Source organism: Plectropomus leopardus, chromosome 5 (genome assembly GCF_026936395.1).
Source record: "Plectropomus leopardus strain MGB_pleo_1.0 chromosome 5, ASM2693639v1, whole genome shotgun sequence".
In the NCBI taxonomy this organism is placed as follows: domain Eukaryota; kingdom Metazoa; phylum Chordata; class Actinopteri; order Perciformes; family Serranidae; genus Plectropomus; species Plectropomus leopardus.
The window spans coordinates 13,200,394-13,215,593 of NC_142180.1; the positions used below are offsets into that span (position 1 = coordinate 13,200,394).

Genomic DNA, 15,200 nt, shown 5'->3' on the forward strand with positions numbered 1-15,200 from the left:
ATTCGACCGCAGCCCCTGTGTTAGTTTAAAAGGGGGTGTGCCAAAGTAATTAAGAGATACATTCAGACCAGGTGGAGGACCACAGTTGATGAGAGATGTTTCTGGGAGCTGCGAGGAAGACAAGTTGGAGGTTCCTCCTTTCCTAGTGTATTAAAGTTGTTGTCCGTGTGTTTAATGTCTACAAATAAACTGTCAATGGAATACCAATGCTAAGTAGGGCTGCACCATGGAGAGCGGGCTGAGTGATCTGATCTGGGGAAGACCAGCATGTTTACAGGTAGGCCCTCATCCATTACCTTTAGCCTGTCAGCTGAGCACTCACTCTAGAGGGTTGTGTTGTCTCAGAGCAAACTTTTAGACCCAGTGCAATGAACGTTTCATTTTCACTGTGCCTGCCGTTTTGCTGCTCCATCTATAGCCAGAATACGCCCTGCGCTCTGAGAGTCTGGTGAAATGAGTGAAATAAATATTTGAACTGCATATATATTTCAATAGCGTTCCTATTACCAGTCCAGCTCCGATATTATAAAATCAATACATGACGGGACAACTCATATAAATGAATGTGTGAGAAATTCTGCACTCCAAACAGCCCCACTTTAAAAAAAATGCAAACAATGCCTTAAATGGATGCCACAAAGTTGCATCTTAAAATTACAGCAGTTTAAATCAACAGAAAGGCAATCTGCCTGGCATCAATGCAGACAGGAGGAAAAAAAAAATCTGGACAGTCAGGGTCTTGCAACACTTATTTTACCCCCAATATGCCTCCTCTTTCTCATTTTGGGCACAGACCTCCTGACTTGTACTGTGATCCCTACCAAAACCAAGAAACAGACTTCTCCTCTGTTATTCATGTCCCTATTTCTGTTTTGATAAATACGAGCGAATACCCAACTAAATCTGCAGATTTATCAAAAAATGATATCAATTATCAGTCAGCCACAGTCACCCTTCACAAAAAAAGATTTCAATTGGCAAAGAATGCTTTTAAACTCATTAACTTGGCCAGCAAAACATTTTTAATTAGTGGTTTAGTTATCAAACACAATCTGTATGTTATAACTGCAACAGTGTGGCGGTTCTTATTGAGTCAACCCCTCCTAACTTCAGTTTTATGAGCAAAACCAGAGTAAGCAAAAGATGATGTGGAGTTGACATTTTATTTAATAATTCTCTCTAGCTAAAGCAGATGTCTTTTGGAAAATGTGCTGCTTTTGAATATATTACTGGAATCCTGTTGAGCTGTATCGTTTGACCTCGACCTTGTGCACCACCAGTCTCACTCTTCTACACCTGCTGCCGCTTGAGTCTCAGTCAGTGATCTTGTGGATGATTTTAGTTCTAAAATTACAAATGTTATTGATGCTATTTCTCCTGCACTTGAGTAAAGGAAAGTCTCGGGTAAAAAAAAAAAAAAAAAAAAGCACTATGAAGGGATGCCATGCTGGTAAAAATTCAAAAGAGCGCTGAAAAGCCGAACACAGATAGCCAAAAAACTACTCAAACTGGAGCAAAACTATTTGCTATTTGCTGAACTTTTAGCTAGTAAATCATGCAGTGAATTTTACTTCTTCTTCACTGACAATTAAGAAAATTAGACAATGTCAGTTCCTCCATATCATCAAATCTGCAATGTATTCATTGCGTGCACTTTAAAGAAATTCAATTAGCAACACAATATGTGAAAAAGCTCCTTTCTTTTTTTTTTCCTTTTCTTCCTCCCCCCTTCACTCTTTCCTCACTCTCCTCTCAATCTCTTACCCTGCGCTCCTTCGTCTTCCTCTTCTGTTCTCCTCCCCTCTCTTCCCACTCCACGCAGACTCTCTATCTAATAATCCATCCATCTCTGCGCTGGAATGGTGCTCTAATGCTTTCCATCTGTGTGCGTCAGTGGTGGGGCTCCAAGGGCAAGGCCTGCCACTCTTTATACCCCCCCCCCCCATCCACTTCAGCTCCTTTCCAACAAAACCTCCAAGTCTGGTTCCACTCAGCCTTAAAGTCTAAGATCTCTCTCCACGCTGGGGCCCCTCCTGGCCTGAGGCAGCAGGGAGAGGTCGGCCAGGCCCCTGGATCTTGGAGATTCTGGGTCACTCTAAAATGAGTGAATGAGTCAATTAATCACATACGTAAAGTTTCCCGGCCCACATCACTTACAAATCATAGAAGCAAAACAAAATGAAACATTTTTTAACTATCCTCAGATTAGAAACTAGATATTTAACCCTTTAAAACCTGGATCAACATCAGTTTTCTTGTGCTACGTTCAGATGCCTTTCGCAAGCTATTTAACCCTTTTGAAACCTGAGCAAAGTGGTTTAATTTCTTTAAAAAACATGCGGAAAAGGCAACTAACAACTTGGCAAGAAATGTCCCAAAAATGCTAGAAATCAGTTAAAGGTGACAAGAAATATGACCTGAAAAGCTGCTTTAAAAGGGGGGGGGGGATTATTAGAAAAAAAATAATGGGAAATTGTTGTAATTAAATATCTTAAATTTAATTAAATTATTCTAAATTTAATTAAATTATTCTAAATTTTAATTTTAATCTTTTTAAATCTCTCTATACTTTTGTATCAAATGTGAAAAACAGAAAGGTGCATTATTTCCTTTTTTAAACTACCCAATTTTGCCTTTTTGTTTGATATTTTATCTCTAATAGACCCTAACCCTAACACAACAAAAAGAGAAATGGTATTTAAAAAAAAAATTGTTTCATATAATACAAAAAGAACACATAAAGCTTCCTTGTGTTTTCACAAGTTGTTCTCTGGTTATATTATATTCTGGATGGATTTCTGGCCTTTAGAGAAAAGAACAGTCACACTGAAAAAGACTCCATGGATTATTGTCTACATACTGACTGTATCTAAAATTCTCATGAAATCAATCAGTCAATTTAAGTCAGTTAACTGATAAGTCAATCATTTCAGTCTTTTGAATTTCACCTTAAAAAAACACTTTTACTGCATGGCCTTTGTATTTTAATCATTTATCTTTTGTCTTTACTTGAATATTTTACATTAATAAATGTCTAGTTTATTTTACTGCAAATTTTATTTCTTTAATATTTGTTTACTCTGTTGCTTTTATTTCATACAGCTGTGAAAAAAATGTGTTACTTCCCATCATACCTGAAAAGTCCTCAATAAATCAGTGATTGTATGTTATTTATTTGTCATGTATCATGTAAAGATATCAAACAATCTCTGTTTTGGCTTCTCACATGGGAGGAATTGCTGTCATTCTCAGTTTTATGCCATGTAAATGAAATATCTTGTGATTTTGACCCATTGATCAGACAAAATAAGTGTTTTACAGTTCTCAGCTTAAAAATTTTGTTTTTTATGTATTAATTTTTTATTTTTTTCAACCATTTTTGGACACCCCGCCCTTCTCCATAATAGGCGATGTTTGCTGCCCTAATCTGCATAAACAAACACTTAACAGACCTTAAGCATTTTACAGCATGCAGTGTCAATGCTGTTTTTACTCTGGGTGAGCTGCATGCAGAAAACCAAATTCTTTTTTCAATTTCAGGTTTTTGTCCAAATAAAAGCTTCATAAATTTGCTGGTCTTGTACAATACATGATAGCAGTTTGATGAGGCCACCCAGTGAGACTACACGTGGCATGTGGACTATGACAGTGATGAAAGAAAGACTAATTGTATAGTGGGCAGCCCGAACTCTGCAGGAGATTTTACAGTATAATACATCTTGTCATGGTGGAGGAATGCACCAGTGCCATCAAAGTGAAGATCCACCCGAAAACTGAATGCCGCATCATGATGTTCCTCTTCACTTTAGTCTGAGCTTTTGAACATTTAAGTATTTACATGAAGCCTGAGAGGGAAAAGTTGAGACTGTGATGATGATGAAACTTCAGCTGGACTTCAACATCAGCCTTTGTTTAAATTTTTAATGAAAAATGTGCATGGGCATTTTTGTTTAGGGTGGAATTCTGCAGTAATTGTGTGGCAACAGAAGTCATCCATTTTAGCAAATTAATGGAAGAAATGGTTTGAGGGAAGTTTTGCTTTGTATAGCTGGCATTGAGACGTCCATACAGTGCTGTGCTCTGAGAAATGCTCCTTCTTTTATCTCCCCTCTTACACTGTGACCGACGCGATACTGCAGTCTCAACAAAACTGCCTTTGTGGAAAAGTCCTGATTTGGATTAAAGGCGGCGAGTGTGTTGTGCACATTAGGCTCAAGGTTTCTTTAAACCCCACTGTGCAGAATCACTGTTGAGATCAGATGTGTGATTAGGATCGCTTTCCCGTTTCCTGGTGATGGAGGTGTGAATGGATGTCTTTGCAGTGTTCAAAGAGAGTCTTGTGTTACTCTAAAAGGAATAGTATGAAATTTCGGGAAATACGCTTATTCTCGCTCTTGTGCGTACTTTGCCAGGTGTTAGACAGATTTTGTCATTGCATTAACATCATAGCAATGCAAGATGCAGTCACAAAACTTTGCAGGTGACATAAAATTGAAAGCTGAGTTAAAATATGCAGTCTGAGCAAGGGGTCTGGAAGTAGATGGATAGGAAGTAGTGAAGTGGTTTACGCCCTGTGCCCACATTCATTTTAAGTCATGACTTGCCGTATCCCAGCTTGAGTGATCCCATCACCAGATGGTCTCTTGTTACATTTTGTATTTTTTGCAGATCAAACTGATAAGATGTAATGTGTTATAAAGTATTTACCTGCTGTAAAGACGGTCTTTTCATAAAACAAGGCAATAGATATTGGTGCCATATGACCAGAGAAAAGAAAAAAAGGACTGTGGCATTTTCTTCTGCACAGGAGGAAGTTAAATAATTTTCTGTATCTACTAATTTCTTGCAATTTTTAGGAACAATTCTCTCCAAATTACTTGTTGCCCTTTTTGAAAGGAATTGCCCAAATTTGCTCAGGATGTAAGGGTTTATACATTTGTGAAGGATGTCTAAGAAAGGTTATGTCGCTCCATGTTTCAAAGGGTTAAACCATAAAATTCATTACATGTGCATTTTTGCTGTGTCACTGAGTATTTTCTCATTCTATAAACTGTTGGCTTGAGCTATATATTAGTACTGTTTTACTGTGAACACTGAATGGCTTTCTGAATAAAATCGGGCCTTGTTTGATGTCTAGGAATGACACCAGGCTTTGAAAATCAGAGATTTCTGTGTGTATAGGTTTGGTGTGAGCTTTATATAGATGTTGTGATTAATATTTTATCTTAACCTTGTGAGAACACGGTGACACAACACGGTTTTAGTACTCCTCTCTTCTTTTCTTCACCTCCGCCCATCTCCCTCTTCCTGTCCTCCCCCCCGCTCTTTTCATCTCCTCTCTGCCCTCCTTCCCTTTTGATTTTTTTTTTTGAAGTCTGTGTCTGCACTTGCATTTAACACACACATGCATACACACACACACAGTCAAACACACATGAAACAACATTTCTCATTATCGGTCCCGGCCAGCAGGCGGCTTTGTAATCACACAGTTTGTTTATGTGTGTTGTGCTGCAAAAACACACACACGTATACCTATCTCTTCTTGTTTTCCACACTCATATTTCATACACAAGCGCACTGAGTCATATTTTTTTCTGTCTCACCCAGATGTCAAACACAGCACTGCACAAAGCCACAGCCCCAGTCTTGAATAGAGCCAGAAATAGCATTGGGTTTGACTTGGAATCGGCTTAAGTCTTCAAAGAGAAAAATTTTGATTTAGCAAAGGGAGTGAAAGAGTGAGAGAGGAGGAGGGGGGGTGGCTGAGGGGAGAACAGAGCAGATCTGGTTCTTATATCCAGCTGTAAAAAAAAAAAAAAAAAAAGGGGCAAAAAAACTTCAAAGACTCACGTTGCCATGGTAACTGTATGGTGCCTGCTCTAAAGACCCACCCCCCCGTGCGCTCAAACACACATACATGTACTGAGGCAAATGTATTCATAAAAATTGGTGGCAGTGTGCTCTGGGTGCTACTCCCTAGTACTTTAATATTTTTCCATCTCCATCCCTGTCTTTGTTCTTTGTGGTCGTCTTCTTCTTCACGTATCCAGCACACATCATATTGATGTGTGTACTGATGGGCACTGCTGCAGCTAATTAAAACCCAATAGGGTTAGCAGCAAATGCCTCAGATTCCTTGTGTGAAATGAATGGTTTAGTCTTATCTGAAAGCCTCTTCATGTATCTTTCAGTACTGATGTTTCGAGGTTTGTTCCCTGTAATTACGACATGCTATCACTTCATTGCTATATTGGATCTCATACCAGTTGTAATCAGATCCATGTCCCAGTCCGTCTTTCCGTTTTTTATGTTTGTGTAGACTCAGTTTGGTAAGTGTTGCTTCACTTTTATTGACATTTCAATGGATTTTTTAAGCATAACTTAAACATTCCGAGATAAAGTACCAAGGGTAGGAAGCTGCTGAGTGAACAGGTTAAATTTCATTTAGATTTATTTGATCTGCTTTGGGGCAATTTGATAAATTGGATGGTCCATACTGAAATATCTCAATCTATTGTTAAATAAATTTGGTACAGACGTTCAGTGTTGTCCACGTTTGCACTTTACAAGAGCTAGTTCAAAGTTTAGTTCATACAGATTTAACAAGAACTAGTTCATGTTCATAATTCACTATTTGAATTTTGAACTAAGTATACAACACCAAAAAATGAAGTAGTTTATGATCATGTGTTCCTTTTATTTTATTTGATTTGATTTTAAAATCTTGTAGTCATCACTCACTCAGATATTTCCTGTTTGGATGCTTCTACTTGATGTGCCATTTCAAAGTCGTTATTGATTTAACTGAGATTCCTGACGGGCATAACTTGCATATAGATCTGAGATTTTTCCTATTGAAATCTGTGTTGTTGTTTTTTATCACTGCCCTTCAAATATCCACATGAACTGGCTTTAGCATCACCTGTAGCTGCATTGTCTGAAGTGCCTGTCACTGCTGCTGGTGTTTCGTGCACACAAGTATCGGCACACATGGTCTTATAAATCAGATGCAGATTAAGTCAGAGTAGGGTGGGTCGTGCCTTTGCTATCTTAGGAAACAAAAATTCACTCACTGTTCACCAAAAACATGAGTTCATTTAATGAATGTTCCCCATTAAGCACAGTGATGCATAACACTATAGACATTTATATCAACGTCAGATCCAAATTTCAACTTACCCAATTCTTTACTATAAGCCATAATTTCGCCACACATAGATGTATGCAAAATATCTTTTTATGCCTTGTGTCAAAGCATAATACAGAATCAAACAAGCATGGAAAATGATCTATAATAATTCTTTAATATTTCTTCAACCAGATCTCACCGTAAAAGTATTACATACTAATTGTACATTATGGTGATGTTTTGTTGCCATTCTTATGACCTGGGTACAATTCCCATGCGGTGCATGTGTTTTCTTTTGACTACTTCTTTTGACAACTGTTAATTAGTTTAAGATTTACAGAAATTTTTGTATAGAGACATCGCATGACGCTTTTATTTTGAATATATTTGTCTTTTGTCCGCTGTGTGTCTGTTTCTATCTTCCTAAAAAATGTTCTTCGAAATGTATGTAAGTACTCAGGGAGTAACTTCAAACCAGAGTTATATTTGTTTTATGTGTACACATACTTAGCCAGTAAAGCTGATGTTAATAACCTTTAGTTATATTATTTGTACATGTTTGTCAATCAACATATTAAGTAGGTAAAGGGGGGCAGAAAGGCTGTGCAAAGGGCCGAAATTTGAATGCCACAACCCTGTTCAAAGATGAAAATCTAATTTTATTAGCATTATTGTCCTGGTGGCCATCGGTAATGTCACGCTGTAAAGGTCACAAGGGTCAATAACCTTAATGTACAGCTGTGTTACCCCTCAACAATGAGTCTGCCTTTATTATCCATTTCTTTCCATTTTTTTTCCTTCCTCTGCCTCTGTCCTTCTTCAATGGCCGTGCGATCAGTGGGTTCTGTCATGCATTAAGAAGAACTGGATCGAGCCGATACGTCCCTGGAGCTCTGCATCTGAAGCTCTGATGCTGCCAGTGAGTTCGGGCCTGCTTGGAACTGGGAGGTTGTTTACATCTAAAATGATTTCAGTTTTAACCGAGGCGCCACGGTAATCAAGAAAGAAAAATCAGCTTAGTCAGTCAGGATCTATTTTGCTGTCACTTGAGACTGTATGTCACAGATAAGTCAGATGAACTTTTTCTAACTCTCTGGTTTGTTGTGCTGTTTTTGTTCTCCTTTGTTTGTCTCTAATTAGACATTGAAAGAAGATGAATGATGATTTCCCTCAACATGATAATGTTGTTGTCTAAACCAGAGAGGAGTATTAGGAGCAGCTGTACCCAAAACATTTCCTCCGAGTGGTTTTGAGGCTGACCCAGGACCAGCTGGGAAGAAAGAGATGGCAAACAGTGAGGACAGTCATGCAATGCATCGCAACCAATGTCATGCAACCAAGTCAGAAATCTTACCAACACTTAATGAAAACAATGATTTCAGTGTTAAATAACATAGTTCCAGCTTTGAACAGATAGCGGATTGTTATGTTATTTTACTGCCACAAGGTGTGACTTGTGTTATTAATCTGTTTAAACACGGAAAGTAACCAGACACTCTTCATCAAAGGGATATTTGTGGGGCTGTAGTCCACATGTAGTACATAGTAACAAACAAGACTACAGCATCAACATCTAAAGAGCAAAAAGTCAATCAAGAGCAAAACCTAAATTTCGCGATACAGGAAGGCACACAGGGATTGAGTGTTGTTTAATGTTTCATCTCAGTTTTTGCTGAAACATTTTCATCTGTTGGTCAGTTAAAGGAACAGCATATAAGATTTAGGGGGATTTCGTGGCATCTAGTGGTGAGGATTGCAGATTGCAACCAGCTGAATCTTCTCCTGGTAAGAATTTCCTCAGTGCTCATTGTTCAGGAGGTTTCAGGATGAGCCACATAATCCACAGAGGTCTCCTCCTCTCTAAAACAAAAGGACCAGATGATTTAAGTGGTAAAAACACTGAATAAAGCTGTTTTTCGTGGCAAATTTGTGTTTCTTCAATGCTGTTTGGCATGACACAGATTGCATCTGCAAATATATGCTTACCTATCTTCTCTTATGACTGAATGTATTCTCATCTTAATTCTGATACAGACATTTAGGAGGATTTTACCATGAGCCAGATTATCTGCAGAGGTCTCCTCCTCTCCAAAACCAGCAGAGCCGGTGATTAAAACTGGTGAAAACACTGAATAAAGCAGTTTCACATTCTAAAAAAAAAATCAGTGTTATTCTGAAGCTTTTGCCTAGATAGGGCAATTAAATTGCCCTCTAGATAGGGCAATTAAATTGCCCTATCTAGAGCCAGTGGAGTAAATAAGTACTTGAAAAGGCAGAACCACCCAGAGGCCGGTGAGGTATTTGTACGAGTGGTGGCCAGCTCTGACAAAACTGTTGAGATTAAGCCTGGCATGAAGTCTAGGTTTGTAAACTCAGGCGAGATGGTGGAGAGCTTCCCTTACAGAACCAAAGCACTTTTTGCATTTGAGGAAAGAGATGGAGTGGACGTTTGTTTCTTCGGCATGCATGTCCAGGAGTACGGCTCAGAATGCCCTTTTCCAAATACCAGACGGGTTTACGTATCATACCTCGACAGTTTCTTGTCCACTCTGGGCTATTACAGAAACATTCTGAGGTAACATTTATGTTCATTTCCAGGTGATTTTACACTTAAGAAAACATGGCACCAGTATCAGCCCTGTACAGCCTCTTAAAGACAGAAATGTTATCCAGCAATTAATGTGATTTTAAAAAATTTAAAAACGCGTTATGGATGAACCTTAATTGCATGGCGATTAACGCATTAATGCTGACAGCCCTAATTATATTCCATTTCTGTATCTGTTCTCAATATATTCCCCTAAATCCTAAAAACTCAACCTTTAAAGGGACGACACCTACTGATCAACAGATACAAATATTAAGCCAGAGTTAAAGTAATATTCCAACAGTAAGAATCTACATTATACCTCATTCCCATTGCACAAAAAAACTTCTAACAACCACTAACATCTGGCTTTTTAATGCAATGGGAATGAGTACAATTAGCATTCACACCTAGATCAAATGATTCTGCAGTAGTCACAGGGATTTGTCGCCTCCAGCTCCAATAGCCAGTTGATGGGAACACAACACCTGGGTGAATACACTAATTCTGGCTCCTCATTCGGCAAGATTCCATGACGTGGTGCCACTACTTACTGTCCTTTTCCTCCTAAGCAATGCAAAAACATAGATTCAAATTAGTCTGAACTGAGTTTGAAAGAGAGACTGAATAAGTAAGAGATATATAAAGAGAAGGAACCACCTTTAAGTTTTCAAAGAACTGCTTTCTACTGTTTACATGTTCTCCATTTTGTCCATGACATCGCACGGACACACCAAAATAAGGCCACACACATACAAAAAAGGTACACTCATCTGCTCTAGCTCCATGTACACAACTCTGCTCTACTGACAATGGGACAGCAGTCTAAAGCCTATTGTTAGCAGGTTTACCTGTAGTTGAAAAACCTGTGTGCACGTGCTAATTTTGGTGGGAAATTGGTATTAGAGAACCATGAAAAGAGAACATAAGCAAAATTATGTCGCCCTGAAGAGAGCAGAATTTGTGTTCTTTCTTTTTAAGAGTGACTCCTCCAGCAGATATTCGGTGAGCTTCTTGTGTATCGCTGTTTATTTCTACCTGTCATATCTTACCTATGTACTATACCTACTGTGTTATGTTAGGGCCTTGTTTTGCCAGGAGGAGTGTTGCTGTAAAAGCCTAACAAGCCTCTATGTGTCACTATCAACCCCTATGTGTCCTGATTACGGCAGTGGGGAATTGTCATACTCAGTCAGTTGCATCTGGCTTTCTTTACACAGCAAAAGAAACTCCAGTTGTAGCATTGCCTCCTTCTTACACACAGAGACAGTTTCACGAACAGAAGCCGTACAACCTTGCTGAATCTGGCTTCAAATCTAATGTCGACTTCCACAGGTAATGGCTAATATTAGATCTCAAGCCAAATATTTCCTGTTCACGTGTAATAAAAATGGCTCTCAGTCAGAGCTGCCTTTGAAGCCAGATGTGAAACCCCAGTCTTCCTGTCTCTTGCTTTGAACAGAACCTCCCTGCATCTCACCCCAAAATCTCATTTAATATATTCAAAAACCCAAATCCTGGACTAATCAGCCTCACTTTCTCCCCTTTATCTTCCCAAACCAGGTGGCTTTGTGTGTCAGTGCTGTAATTAAAATAATGCAAATGGGGTAATCCTGTAAAACAAATCCATCCGTCTGTGTTAATGAAGACCCCTACCCACTTTCTTGTGTAATGAAATATTTTGCTCAGAATAAACCGACAGCGCTCTCTCCGCAGAGACATGGCAGAAAGACAGCCAGTCAGGATTAGTCGTTTTGCAGACAGACGTGTTGCTTTGGCTGAGCTGCAGACTGAAAATGATCCAAGAGATAGAGTGAAATAAAAACAATAAGAGCAAGTCCAACTGGTGCCATATACTGTGTTTTACTGCTTCACGGGCCAACAGTCTCTGTAGGAAAAGACTGATTGTATTCATCATACCTGATGGTGCATTTTCATAAATAAAACACAAGTTTTTTTTGTTATTGTCTTGGTGAGGTGTATGACTAACTTCTATGAAAAATCTGGGCTATAATACCATCAAAGATTTTTAAATAATTCCCTCTTTGTCTTCTGTCTGCAATGTCTTTTTGCATGTAGCTAACTCAATTCAGTTCAACAGCTCTGCAATAATCCGTACCTTTCATGACGCTTATTATATTCAGGTTTTGTTGAGAATTACATGAGGGTGTTTGGTTGAACATAATTGCTATTTTCTAAGCTGTCATTTGTGAAGCTGTTGAATTAAACAGATATTTATGGTTCTAAATAGGAAAGCTGAAAGCAAGTGGCACAGTCACAGGTTTACCTGGCAGGATGATGAAAATAATATTGGTAATGGCACATGGGTGGTAAATGTAACCTTATTCACAGGTTTGTGTGCTATCCTACAAAAACGCAAACACAACTGCTCAAATTATGTTACTTACCTAATGTAAAGTTATGAACTTAACATAAAGGTACAGAGGTTAGGTTTAGGTAAGTAAAGTTACCGTGGTTAGGTGTAGGCAAAAAAATATAATGTCGACACACCTTAAAATGACTCAGAGTCCACATATTTCCAAACACTGGTCTCCAGGGGAAAGTCCTGTATTTTGTGATCCATCTACTACCCTCACCTCTACTTATGAGACTGCTTCCCTCTTTATTCCAGCAGCGCATTGGTCATGTGATGGCAGCCTTCCAAAATGCATGGGTTGTACATGATTTGCTGGCTCTTGATTATGTGGAATGTGTTTGAATTTTGGTGGATTAATTTTGGTACAGTGCATGAGAACAGCCCGCGGTGGTGGAGAGGCTAACCACCTGCCCACAGTCTCAGCAGTAGTACCTCCGGCTTGGTTGTGCTTTTCAAGGAATGCAATCTGTTTGCTGGTGGGAAGCCAGTGAGGGACCATGCACTAATAACCTTTACTGCTCTCTCTAGGTGCACGAAACAGGTGATAGAGGGGCAAGTGTTTCAGTAATTTAGCCCCACATTATGTATTCTGTCCTACAAATATCCAAGTGGTTGTTTCCTGTTTGACTGCGATCTAACCAGCATGTGCGTAGTCATGCGTGTGGGGAAACTTTTTTGGAAATGTAGAAGTAGAATGTAGAAATAATTTTAGTCTGCTTTATCACCATTTTTATAATCACATTGCCAAACTACAAACTATAGCATTGCATCCTCTGTCATCACTGAATTCAAAAATGTATTTATTACCTGCACCACATCTGCCACATTGCAGAGCAAATCTGTTATGGCACCTCAAGGCACCCAGACCTCTCATACTGCATGCCTAAGCTGCCGAACAGGACAGGTTAGAAAAAAAAAAAGCCACATTATGTGCTTTATAAATATACTGGATTGGATTGAATTTAACAAACGGACCCTTGTCTTAATGGAAATCTAGAGTGCAAATGGGCCTGTCGATATGTCAAGTCTTTTTCTGACCTTGATTCCTTTTTTTGAAAGATCTGTGCAGAACAGAGCACAAAAAATCTTGTGGCAGTACTACACACACACACACGCACGCATGCATGCACAGGCACACACACACACGCGCACACACACGCACACACACAAATAACAGGTGTGGAGCAGAGAGAAACAGGTTTTAGAAATTGTCAAAATTAATAAATACCAACAGCAGCACTCTGATGAGGTCAGCTGGGCCTCTGTGGCTGAGAGGAGAAATTGACCATATCATTTTAAAAAGGAATTTAACATTTACTTTGAGTTATTTTAGTCTGCTTCAGATTATGTTAATTCATACACTCGTTCTAATGTTTGCACAAGGAGCTTTATATATTTTCTCCTGTGCAAATATCACAACCAATTCAGGAAATGAACATGCTTCACAGTCTCCATTTGTGTCCTTATAAATCAAAAACGGCTTTCAAATAAACTTTTGCCTGTTGAACTCAGAGTTGAAGGTGAAACCACTAGAAAACAAGGCTTTTCTGGGGAAGTGATAATGTATGTGGTGCACACACTACATCTGACCACTCAACAAACACACTTGTGTTTGTTAAGTGTCTAAAAGAAACTGACGGGCACGCAAACATCTGATGGCGTCTGCAGCCAAAGATGCAGACAGACGAGCCATTCAGGAGCCAAGCAGAGTCTGGAGGCAGGAACTCTTTTCCTGCTGCAGATCCCTGGTGTTGGCGCACTGCATCCATCACACTTGTATTTCACAAGAGGAGCCATCCATATGAGTTAAATCTTGAGAGGACAATTGGAAACAAATTTTGGTGAAAGAAAGAAATGGTTCACATTATGAGTTGCAGAAAAAATACAATTGGTGGTCATAATATCATAGTTTTTCTTTAAAAAATCATTCACATCATCTACATTGTTAGCTTAGGATATTCAGTAAATTGACTTCTTCCACTGCAATACTAAACTTCTTTGCAACCCATTTAACAATATGAGGTTGTCAGACACCACAGGCCAAAAACGCATCTTTATTTGACAGGCGATATTTCAGTTAAGAGGCATTGAAATTATTTTGGCTCCCATGTGGAACGATCATGGTGGGCAGGCTGCTCTATACTTACTATGATCAAGACGCGTGACTAAACATGGTTGACTGACTCACTAAAACATAAAAATTATATATATATTTGCAGACTCTGCAGAAAGTGGATGCATCATGACATGAAAATGAAAAATAACCATCTCACAGTTGATGCTAGAACGAGTTCACAGATGTTTTAGCTACTTGTCAGGGTCTCAAACCAAACTTAAAGGGATAGTCTGGATTTTTCATGGGTTGTATGGGGTACTAATCTTGGTCAGTGTGTTACATACAATAGATAGGAAAGCTTTACAATGTACTGCTGTGGACAGATGCATCAGAAAATGTATTTTAGCCACCTAAAAAAGTCACACCTATAAGAACTGTAACAGTTTAAGTATACTCTACTTTGAGAATATTTTCACTGCTTTACCTTTCCATCAGACAGCCCGTTCCAACAAGCCATTAACGGCTTCAGTTCTCAATCTATGCTCTCATCAAAGCCACCAGACTCCATTGAGGAAACCAGTGATTTAACATCGCAGATCACAGGAGCTGCTGGTCTACTTCTGCTCAATCAGTTTGTGTTATTGTGTGACTTTGGTGAATCCAAACTAACCCTTTTAAATGCCAAAATCACACAGTAACGACAAAGGAAATATTAAATCAATGTTTTTATCAGTGGAGTCTGGCTTTGAAAAGAGCAACGTACCAGCTTCAGTTTTGGGTCTGGAATTGCTATCTGATGGCAGGGGTAACTGTGTAAATACTTTAAATATAGTGTACAATTATACTGATATTGGGTTTTTTTGAGGTGGGACTTTTATTAGACGGCTAAAATACTTTCCTTTTTTTTTTTTGCTTACCCCTCCTCCGCTGTACATCGCTTAGCATCCATGTTGGACTCCTGCCTGCTTCTCCAAACTGGGGATGTGCTGACTGACATCTATCTGTAATAAACTAACAATGGACCTCATACAACCCCACTCCACAAAAA

At 38.9% G+C, this 15,200-nt stretch overlaps 1 long non-coding RNA gene across 1 annotated transcript; it reads left to right on the top strand.

Moving 5' to 3' along the window:
* On the top strand, positions 1–9,301 carry LOC148189537 (uncharacterized). The gene is made up of 3 exons (XR_015776526.1): positions 1–277; positions 7,971–8,051; positions 8,273–9,301. It is a non-coding gene; the product is annotated as an uncharacterized LOC148189537 (long non-coding RNA).
* Positions 9,302–15,200: the final 5,899 nt, after the last annotated feature.